Here is an 11,955-nt window from a genome sequence, read left to right as displayed (position 1 = left end):
GGTGCGCTTACCGGGAAGATTCTAGCCTACCTCCATCCTGGGTCGGAGCTTCATCGCATCTGCCCCAGAGAGGAGAGCTATCAAGTCTGAGCTCACTTCCTCTTCCTCTCAGCATTCTATTCTGTTTACTCCGCCTACCTAATTTTCTGTCCTATCAGGGCCAAGGCAGTTTTTTTTTTATTTAACCAATGACCTTCCTCCATCGATCCCCTGTGGTACTGTATGAGCCTCCTGTGACGACAGGAGCACAGTACTGCTGACAAGGCCTTCCCACACACAACTCTGGTTCCGGAAGTGTGAAATCCAGCCCAGGTACGATGGAGCGTCTCTCCTAGCCCCTGTGTGGTTCCACGCTGGCTGTCCCTGTTGCTGTTGCTCTGTGGCTCCCCTGCTCCAGCCTCTGCCTGTCCCTTTCTCTCCTCATGCTGATCCTTGTGGATCTCCCTGACTTCATTTCTCACGTATAAGGAGTCCTTGTCTGCAGTGCACACCCTCATCCATTATGACTTTATCCTAACTAATTACTTCCGTAAAACAAAAAACAAAGCAAAACAAAAACCTCTTCAAATAGTGTTGACCCCGAGGCCTTGGAAAGGTTGTGGACTTAGGTTCCTTGCTTAACACAGGGACTAAACACTTCATCAAATGCTCATTTTGCCCAGTTCTGTAAGTTGGCAGAGACCTGCGAGGTCCTGCTGCAGGGTGTGGAAAAGACTCAGGCCACATGTTCTAGAGGGAGAAAGTCTGGGCCAGGCAACAGGGAGAGAGGGATAGAGAACTGGTTGCCATGGTGATTCCATCTCCAGTATTCATGATACTCTTGCAACCTCCCACATGGTCCTACGCATCCCACGTGGTTCTAGGTTATTTTAGAGTCAATCCATCTCACACAGAGGGGTTACAGGTGACTGGACAACCTGTTCTCTTCCCTGTAGTTTGGTGTCCAGTGAGGTGTTAGAAAAGGAAGGGCTTCACTTCAAGGAGGGAACACTGGCTGAGTCCCAAGAAGAAGCAGGAAGGTGCGGGGCCACTGGGCAGGTTCAGCTGCAGCAGCATATGCCTTTCTGGGGTGGTCTTCATGAAAGGCAAGCATTACAGGTGGGGGTTCTGACAACCACAGCCGAACCTCCGGGATTATGTGTTTAGGAAGCTCATGAGAGGGTCTTGAGTGAGGGTTTCATTTAGGAAGCCATACCAGGCCTCTGTGAAGACTGCTTTCTGTGGATCCTGACAGCCGGGGACAACTGACTCACATCTTTACCCCCAGACTTCATTTTCTTTGAAGGACTGTGTCTGGTACCTGACGTTGGAAGTGAGGCAGGGGCAGAGAGAAGTATTGTCCTCACACATCAATTTTACCACTACTCTGATCTAGCAGCTTTTGTTCAGCCCCATCTTATGCTTCAGACTTGAAATTTCATCAGCAGAGGTAACAGGAAAGAATATTCTAATATAAAACCAGTTTCAGATTGGTCTTTCTTTGAGCTAATAGGATCTCAGCAGTGTTTGTGGAGGTCAGAAGTCAGGTACTGATAAGGGAGGAGAAGCAAAGATGTGGCTCAGCCTCATGTGAGCTCAGGAGCCCAGTCACCCTTGCTGTGTCTGAAGATGGGTCCCTATCTGGACCACTGCCACTGTACCTGGTATCTTGATGCCCAAGGAACTCCAAGGAATCCATGTACTGGGGTTTGAATGAAATGTCCCCCATAGTTTCTGGCATCTTAATAATTGGTTCATGGTTGGTGGCACTGTTTGGGAAAGTTGGAGGTGTGGCCTTGTTGGAGGAAGTATGACCATGGGGGTGGAAGGCGAGAGTTTAAGGTCTTGCGGCACCTTGAGTTCACTATCTGCTTCCTGCTTGTGGTTCAAGATTGAGTTCTCAGGTTCTGCTCCTGGCCCCATGCCTGCTGCTTGCTGCCATGATGGACTCTTAAACTCTCCGGGACTTTAAGCCCAAGCAAACTCTTCTTTAAACTGCCATGGTCAATTGTGTTCTAATACAGCAATAGAAAGCAATTAATCCACCTTTATACCTGTGGCTCTGTTCTGCCCCTCTCATTCCAGTTTTCAGGAGCTGGGGCAAAGGCATCTTCTCTGGGCAGAGGGAAGATTGGAAAGCATAGTCTTCCATTTGTCCAGTTCTGTTCCCTGGGAAGGTCTGAAAACTGAGCAAAGATACTCCCAATCCAGAATGGCCCCAAGGAACAAAGGCCAAGGTGCACAGTGGACAACAGGTGACCCCCAGAGGGAGGGGCCTGGCAGCTGGGGCCCAGAGGGAGGGTACTGTTGGCTCTGGACATGGAAGATGGAGTTCCCTGTAGCCTCCTCGTGTGTTTTCTCTGAAGGGGTCTGTAACTCTGGACAGAGAATCGTACTTATGACAGACTTTTCTCACTGTTGAGTGCATACAAGCTATGCCAATATAATCCACAATTAAAGGGAAAAATGCAGAGAAAATTGTCATAAGCTTCCAAGGAGCTCATTGGTTTGGAAAATTCATAAAACCAAAACATGGGGCTTCAGGAAAAGTGGGATCCATGGTTAGCAGAGCCATTGGAACTCTGGCCTTCTGTTTTCTGGCTGGTAACAGCTCAGTTCTCAACCAAGGTAGTCAAAAGGGATAGGAAGGCCTTGGGTGCTGGACTTCAAGCTCTTGTTGGCTATTTCTGAGGCAGAACCTGTACCAGCTGGGGTATCTCACTCAATATGGGGGCAGGGGCATGGAGACTATTGGGGGGTCCCACAGATAGGAAGTGGGGCTGGAGGCCAGTAACATCACACCGAGCGCTGGGAAAGCGGCTTCCAGGGAGAATGCGTTCTCCGGGCAGCTGGAACAGGCTGGGCCTGGTAACTAGTGGAAACAGGAGGGAAATGACATTTGGGAGAAGGAAAGTCTGCAAAGACCTCTTCTCATAGAACTCCAAAAGCTGAAGATGTTTTGTAAATAACTCCAACAAAGGACGGACAAGCCTGTTTCAACAGCTGTTCCGCCAGACTGCCACTGAGCACACAAGTTCTCAGATCCATCTCGGTTCCACCCTCCAGAGTGGCTCTGAACTTAATATACAGGCAAATAAAGAGAGCTCATGGGAGACAATTGCCTGCTCCGACAAGCTCGCCACAGAATGCTGCTTCTTCAGAGAGCTGCAGGGAGAAAACAAAGTGGAATTATTCAGCGGCATCTAGATCTTTCCATGTGGTTCACACCAGGACAAGGTGTGTGTTCCTCCAGTCCCATGATTCTGCTATTCCGGGATAGGAGCTCACCCGGGGAAGTTCAAGGCCCAAGAATAAACGTGGATAGGGGCAAAACATGAAACATGTTTTTATTTCTGCCTGATTTCCAACTGGCAGCAAGAATTTTCCCCCCAATTACTGAACACAGGCAATGCAGGTGGGATTGCTGGATCACGCAGATGGCGGTTATATTTGTAGCAATTTGAGGAAGCGCCACACTGTTTCCCACGTTTTCCACCAGCACTGTGAAGGGTCTGCTTTTCCCGTACACTTGCCAGCATTTGCCATCATTCGTCTTTTGAAAACTGCAGTTCTAACCGGTGGGAAACTTCTTTCGTGGTTTGATCTACATTTCTCTGAGGGTTACTGACTCCAGGCCTTGTTCAGACACCTCTGGGCTATTCATTCATCTGTCTTATTTTGAAACACTTATTTGGATTGATTTATTAGAAAACTCTTGAAATGAAGGAAATTCAGAAAAAAGGGGTTTCGTTAGTCTTTGCTGATGCCATAAAAAGGCTTGGCACCTGGGACACATTCCTGCAATCACAGTTATGGGGCTACAAAGTAGTTAGAAAAATGCCACTGGGTCCTGAGCCAACAGTGTATTATAGTGAGCAACAGTGTACATGTGTGTACGTTTGTGTATGTAATATATAGGATGTACACACACATATACACACACATATATATGTGTGTGTGTGTGTATATATATATATATATATATATATATATATATATATATATTCCAACACTTTAAATATCCAGATTTAACCCATGAGGGTGCAGTCTTTAGGAAGAAAAGAGTAGCAAAGCCACCTCCTACACACAGAAGGGCCTCTGTTTAGACTCAGCAGCAGTACATGGGTTCTATTAGGGCAGGCTGGATGTCTTACTGGAAACTGTCATTGAGCTGTGTCCCCTCCCCCTCTACCCTAAAAAAAAAAAAAACTTCTATTCATACTGTGTTTCCTTTAAATAAGCGTTTTTGTTGTTGTTGTTGTTGTTGTTTCGAGACAGGGTTTTCTTAGTGTAGCCTTGACTGTCCTGGAACTGGCTCTGTAGACCAGGCTGGCTTCACACTCACAGATCTACCTGCCTCTGCCTCCCGAGTGTTGGGACTAAAGGTGAGCGCCTGGCACAAATTTCTTTTACAAGTAGATTTTTAAGAACTTGGGTCAGTTAACTTCCCATCACTGGAGCAGAATCCATGAATGTGAGGATTGGTCCTGACTTGCAGTTTGACAGGCTCTAGTATCAGTGAGGGAACAAATCCCTGAGTGTGCCTGTGAGTGTACCTGCCTCTGGATTGGGTCAACTGAAGTGAGAAGCTCACTCTAAGTGTGGACTGCGCTTTCTCTGGGCTGAAATTCCCAGGACTGAATCAAAAGGAAAGAGAACTGAGCAGCAAATTCCTATCCTTCGGCTTCCAGCTGGGGGTGCAACGTGACCAGCTACCCGCTGTTGCTCTTGCGGTCTGTGTCCTCAAACTGTGAGTGCGGATAAATCCTTAAGTGACTTGTGCCAGGTGTTTGGTGACAGCAGTGACAAAGGTGGCCAATGTGCTAAGATGACTAACTTAGGAGAAGAAAGCCTTGTTAGGGTCGCAGTTTCTTCAGGGGGTTCTATCCACCATCCGGCTCCATCAGGCACCATCCAGCCTTGTTGCTATGGCCCCACGGTGAGATGATACTACCCACCATCCGGCCTTGTTGCTATGGCCCCACAGTGAGATGATACTACCCACCATCCGGCCTTGTTGCTATGGCCCCACGGTGAGATGATACTACCCACCATCCGGCCTTGTTGCTATGGCCCCACAGTGAAGTGGTATGTGGCAGAGAGAGCATGTGACAGATAAAATCATAAGCAGAAGAGAAAGGTCATGGGGGATCCTAAGGCACTGTCTCCAGCATCCTATATGCCTGGCATGAGGCCTCGCCTTTGGTTTTGAGGTGCTGGGTAGAACCCAGGGCCTTGTGCATGCTAGGTCAGCTTGCTCCTACTGAGCCAGCCCTGTGCTCTGATTCCTTTGATCACCTCTGTAATCTCTTCTGACCACCTCTGTAATTAGAGAGCCCTAACCACACTGTGTGTAAAGCAACTCCCCACCCCCACTCCATAGGGAAACTTCACAGTCCACAGCCTTGGTCCCTACCTGCTTCTCAGTCAAGGGAGGCTCTTACAAGCTAGGACTTTGTCTGTCTGTCGCTGTATATCAAAATCTTGGTTCTTTGATGAATGCATGAACCAAAATTAAAAGTCTTATGTGCATATACCACTTAAAACATTACATCCAGTGCTTTGGGATTTAGGTTTTTGTTTGTTGTTCTTCTTCTGGAATAGTAGAAGAGATCACTGAGCAATTTTGTAGATGGAGCCTCCCCTTCCTTCCTGGAGGGAATGTTTCGATTCAGAAGAAACGGCCGGCCGTACGAAGGCCCCCTGACCACCCCAGGCTGCCTGCCTCTGGTCTTTAGACCCTAGCTTGCTTGTCACTACCTGGGTATTCTCCAGTTGCCCCCATTTTTCCTCAGTCTGTTGGAATGTCTTCAGAGCACAATGGCCAGTGCCTATCTGCCCCTGGTGATCTCACATTGATAAGTTGTCATCCATTCTGGGGTCCTCAGGCCTCCAGAGATGTTCTCTCTATTGCTTCACCCTCTTCTTAGGAACAGAGCAGAAGTCCTGGAGGGAGCTCAGTGAGTTTATTCAACAGACTGAGGGGGACAATGGAGATTGTCATCAGGATAGCCCAGTGCCATGCGCCCCGCATTCTAATGCACCTTTGCTGGCATGCTTGTGCCCGTGAGGCTCCTCGGGTCTGTGTGGCCAGGACAGCTGGCCAATGGCTGCCCAAGCATTGGTAGCCAGTGGGAGGACAGGAATAAGGGTGTGGACAATTGTCACCTCCTTGGGTTCAGATAAGACCACTTCCACTTCCCTCAAGGCAAGAACACTTTCCCCCCCTGTTGCTGCCTCCTGTGTTTCTGACGTTTGTGGAAACTGATGAGTACATCAGTTAGCAGAAACAATGGCCTCTCCCAACAGCAATGGCTAAACAGAAAGAGTTAACCCAGGATAAGGCAGATGGTCTGTGGGTGTCTGGGCCCCTACTGGGAAGGGTGACTCAAGCTTGTAGGCTACTGGGACGGACACCAGAGTCTTCAGAATGCTTCAAACTGTGGCTCTTCCAGACATCTGTTGGCTTCCCTAAAGAGACAGGAGCAAAAGTCTGGGAACAAGTTATGTTTGAGGGTCTTGGAGCCTGGAGCCTGAGCCAGATGTCCTCCCTTGCCACTGTGGGGACAGTGTGACTGGGAGTGTTAATTGTCACTTTGATGGGATCTAGATTCCCTGGGAGATGAGTCCCTGCATATGCCTGTGGGGTAATCTTGACTGTGTTTACTGTTTTGGGAAGATCCATCCTAACTGTGGACCAGGTCATTTTCTAAGGGGGAGTGCTAAAAACCAAAAAAAAAAAAAAAAAAAAAGAAAAGAAAAGAAAAGAAACAGAATGGGAGCCGAGGAACAGTGTGAACCTGCTTCTTGAATGTGAGCTCATTCAAGCTCTTACTACGTAGATTTTTCCCGCCATGATGGCCTGTATCCTTGACCAATATATAGCCAGGATAACCCCCTTTTCCCTTTTGTTGGAGCAACAGGAAAGTTACCAAGACAAAGAGGGTACCAGCCCTCCCTAGCTTTCCCTCATGGCGGAGATACCCCTCTTGGCCTCCTTCCTGCAGATGTGGGAATCTGGTGTGTGCAGCTCCCTCCGAGTCCCCTCTGATCCTTTACTTGTGAGCTTTCCTCCTTGTGTGTTCTTGTTTGAGCAGCGTGTCTAGGCTCTGTCAGTGTGCTATTTTTACCCAACCACCCATTATTTTCCCCTCGCTCTTTGATGCTTTTGAGACGTATTTTGCAACATCAGTTGAGAAAGTTGAGGAGGCTGGAGTGCTTCACTACTGTCTTCCCAGAATGCCTGCACAGTCCTGCAGGAAGGGCTCTCGGGTGCTTAAAGGACGCCAGAGTACTGTTGCAGTAGAGGCTGGCTTGCAGCTTCCCGGGCTCCTGTCATTCCTTCTGCATTCTGATGATCATTTCTGTGGACACTCTGGAGGGCAGGGCAATCCTTGCTCAGCTCCCTCCCTCCTCCTCCTGAGGTGTGTGGTCTCTTCATTGACAAGGCTACCACAGCTGTTCAACTTCTGAGGATCTCAGTCCCACCCTGGCCCATAATCATCAGTAGGATCATTCACAGTCACTTTAGGGACACAGGGGAGGACCTCATGCCTCTGCTTCCTTACCCTGTATCACCAGGCCAGCCACCTGCTCAGAACCCATCTCCAAGGCAAACTACCTAGCCCACCGGGACCAGCCTCTCTTGGGCTGGAGGACAGAGGCCAGCCAGGTTTTTCAGTACACAGTGAAGAACAGCATGGTCCATGGGGTGTGCTGGGAACATGGGAACAGCTCACTGCAAGTGAAGTGCCCCACTCCCAGGCACCAGCCCCCCAAGTCTAGCATCTCATAGCAGGCCTCTTGGGTCCGTTTCTGCTCACCTAAGGCTGGCAAAACAGAGTAAGGTTCATTCTGACTGCAGCCCCTTCTGATCACAGGTTCCCTGCCTACAAAGGCCACAGGGATGGCCACTTAGAGCCCCTTTGGTGTTTACTTAATGCTTTGATGTATTTGAGTTAATATCTGCTGTACTGTTTCCTGTTTACCAATTGTCTGTGTCCTTTTCAAAAAACCATCTTCCACTGTCGGGGATGGAGTGATGGCTCAGCAGTTAGGACCGTGCACTGCCCTTGCAGGGAACCTGAGTTCAATTCCCAGTACCCACATGGTACCTCACATTTTTAACTCCAGCTCCAAGGGATCTAATGTCTTCTTCTTCCCTGGGCACTAAGCATACACATGGTGTACATACATGCAGACTGGTAAAACACCCATGCATATAAAATATAAAATAAAAATAAACCTTAAAAAACAAACACTGATCTTCTTTTCTGTTTTGTTTGTTTGTTTGTTTTGTTTTGTTTTTTTGAGGCAGTGTTTCTCTGTCGTGGAACTTGCTCTGTAGACCAGGCTGGCCTCGAACTCATAGAGATCTGTGTGCTGCTGCCTCCCAAGTGCTGGGATTAAAGGCGTGCGCCACCATGCCCTTTCCTCCTATCTCCTTCCTTCCCTTCCTCTCCCTGATTTCCAGTCTCCTCCAGGTTTTTTCTCTCCCCTTCCTTCCTCTCCCCTCTCCCCCTTTTCCCTTCCCTGGCTATTCCTCCCTTCCTTTCCTCTCTTTTCTGCTCCCGCCCCCCCCCCTCCCCCGCTGCTACTCTAGTTTGGAATCAGAGGCTTGCTCAAACTTAGACAAGTGCTCTCTCTACCCCTAAGCTGCATTTCCAATCCTCATTTCTCTTCAGCTTCAGCTGAGCATTAGATCTGATTGTATTTTTTTCCTGCACTTGGCAGTGTGAACATACTTCTTGTGGATTTTTTTATCGTAAGAGCCCCTCTGAGTCTGCAATATATGTTTAAGAAAGATTTGAGAGTACAGATACGGACCAGGGACTGAAGCTGAATCTAACCTGCTTGGTGTTGGAGGAGATGAGTTGAACTGAATTTTCTCAGAGTCACGTACGGAAGGAGCCTCAAGGTGAGCCTGGATTTGGGGACAGCCTCTTCACAGAGGCACCCGGATTAGGATTAGGTCTCTTTTCTTACGGACAGGAGAATATAGGCACAGGTATTTTTGTGAATGGAGGATGAACTGAGGAGCCAGACCAAGTAGGCAGCCCTCTGCACACCAGGAGAGGATCTGGGGACAGATGATCCTTCCGGACTCAAAAGGACCCAAATTGTTGACATCTTAATGGTGCAGTCAGGCCCGAAGAGCCACGATAAATAAACATTGCTGTGTGTGCATTCAGCCCTTGATGCCAAGCTAGGGAGTCAGTGCTTTCAAGACATGGGAGGTTGGGCTAAGAGGAGCAGAAACTGAAGCCTTAGCTCCCAATGCAGGGCTGAGGGAGACACCCCCGCACAAATGGATGCTCAGTCTTTTAGCTTTTAGCAAGACTGACCCCTGAGCTGTCCCTAAAACATACTGTCCAGGACCCTACCCAGAGGCCCAGCTGGAGTGCTGGGTCCCAAGCCTCCCCGTCCTGGGGTACCTGCTTCCTACTGCGTCTGCTCCTCCTCTGTTTCTCCACTGCAGAGTGAAGGAGGGCCTGGCTTTTGTGCATCTTCAGAGTCTCCGTGGCTAACATTATTGCTCATAAATGCACCCGTGGCTGAGTGAATGCAGAAACGGTGAACAGAAGTTAAAGGTGTAAGCGAGCCTCATACTCTGTCCAGGGATCCAAGGATGGCTTAGGAAGACCGGAACCCGGCATCCTACAATCTAATCCAAAACACAGATTTGGTGACTGAGGGCCTGAGCATCAAGGCAAGATGTTGGTGTTCAGATGTGAGGTGCTTTCATCTTGACAGTGTGGTGGTGCGGAAAGGATTCCGCTGCGGCCATGGGGAAAGGTCCACACACTCAGAGGAGGCAGCACCTCTGGGCTCCAGGCCGCCTAGATCCTTCAGGCATGACAAGTCAGGAGCCACTGATGGCTCAGGATCCAGTCCTTCCGATGCAGGACTTTGATTTCTCTAATCCTCAGTCCCCACATCTGCAAAATGGGCATAGTAAAGCCAACCTCGGAACGCATGAGGTGTGCATGGGATGGCAGAGGAATGTGAGCTTTGAAAACGGCACTGCTGCAGACGTCAGTGAACCGGAAGCTATATCTTCGTGCCAGTTTCACATGGAAGTGGTGGCAGGTGACTCTCGAACCTTCTCTCTTCAGAGCTCCGTGCTATTGGTGTAACCTGCCACCTCCGCACCCTGTCTGGTCCGCTGGACCTCAGGAGTCCATGCTCCGGGGCTGCTGTACCACGTGATCACGTGATGCGCCCTCGTTCTACGTTCCTGGAAACAGCTGGTGGAAACTGGATTTGGCAATCTTAAGCCATGTGCCACCTGAACATGGCTTTGGGAGGCTGGGGAGGGGACAGTTACTCACAGCGCCTGGAACAGAAATCATGTCGGTTCCAGTCGCAAAGGTGTCATCGGCGCCAGCTATGCCCAAAAATGGTCTTTCCCAAGTGTCGGATTTCAGGCAGGGCTCACATGATCGCCTCCACCCAGGAGTTACAAAATGCTTTCGCAACCAGGGGCTTCCCCTGCTAAGCTTTGGGTCTCATCCTTCTGTTCTGCTCTTACGGAACTGACAGGCAGGCCAGCATCTGGCACAAATAAAGAGATTCTGAGGTCACGGGTAATTTAAAATGCAAACCAAGGGCTGTGAGTGGAGAAACCAGGAGCCTGGAGAAGGCCCCGTGTGCCGTCTGGGGGGGGGGGCAGTATTGATAATCCCTTTTAAAAATAATAATTATTTTAATTTAAAGAAACACCTATATATTTTGACCAGATTCCTTCCCCTCACCTAAACTCTTCCCTACTTCCCTAACTATACAACTTCATGTTTTCTTGTTCTTTCTCTCTCACAGAGCAAAAACAAAATCCAAAACCTGAAAAATCAAACACACACACACACACACACACACAGGAGCCCATTTGGACAAAAGTATCCAAAGGAACAAAACGTGTGCTGCCACCCTCCACTCCCCACCGCCAACCCCTCCAACGTTTATTTATAACATGATTGACAGAATACAAACAACTCTCCCGCACCAGTCTGCTGTGTGTTGCCGACTAGTCCTGAGTGTTCATATACCCCGGACACTCCAGTGAAGACCACTGATTCTCCTTTTTCAGAAAGTATCCATTGGGAACAGTTTCTTGGTTAGAGATGATAGTTTGTGTCCACTTCTCCATGCGGGGATTTTGTCTGGTTTGGACCGGTACTGGTCTTGGGCCTGTTGTAGCAGTCTCTGTGAGTTTATTTGTGTCAATCTGTTGTGTCTGGGAGACACTGTTTCCTTGGAGTCACCCACTGCCTCTGGCTCTCAGGATCTTTCCACCTCTGCTTCCATGTGCATCCCCCTAGCCGTGCCCAGCAGGTCTAAAGACATCTCTTTTGCTGCACGTTGTCCAGCTGTGGTCTCTGTGTTAATTCCTACCTACTGCAAGAAGCGTCTCTGATTCATGCTGGTAACTGCTCTGATCTAAGGCTCCGGACATGCATCATTAGGCTACATTTTATTGCTGAGGTCCTTTAGAAGAATAACAGTAATTGGTTTTTCCCTAGGTCCGTGATCCATTTAGCCCGAGACTCTTGACCACTTTAGCAAACTCATGCATGAGTTCCATCCCATGGAGTGGACATTAAATCTGATTAAAAAAACAAAAACCTGTTTGGTTGTTTCCATAGCATTTATGCCACTGTTGCAGCAATGTGTCTGACAGGCAAGTTATTGCTGTAGGTTGAAGGGTTTGTAGCTGGGCAAAATAGGTGATCACTTTCTCCTTTGGCAGGGTATACCTTCCAGTACCATGATGCTAGTCAGTCAGGGTGAAGCTTCTAATAGGGCACCAGCTCGATGTCTCCATGTTTGATGACATAGTAAGTTGTGTCTTCACAATAGGGCCTTACCATCATATTGTGGAGAACAACCAATAGGTTTTGCAATAGCCTGTGGGTTTTCTTTGGAGGGGGGGCTGTCTAAGAAATCCCTTTGTTCAGTGACACACCAAGATGTAACCTA

This window comes from Alexandromys fortis, unplaced genomic scaffold (genome assembly GCF_014885135.2).
Source record: "Alexandromys fortis isolate MF-2015 unplaced genomic scaffold, M_Fortis_MF-2015_v1.1 scaffold_128, whole genome shotgun sequence".
NCBI lineage: Eukaryota > Metazoa > Chordata > Mammalia > Rodentia > Cricetidae > Alexandromys > Alexandromys fortis.
This window is presented reverse-complemented; position numbering follows the sequence as displayed.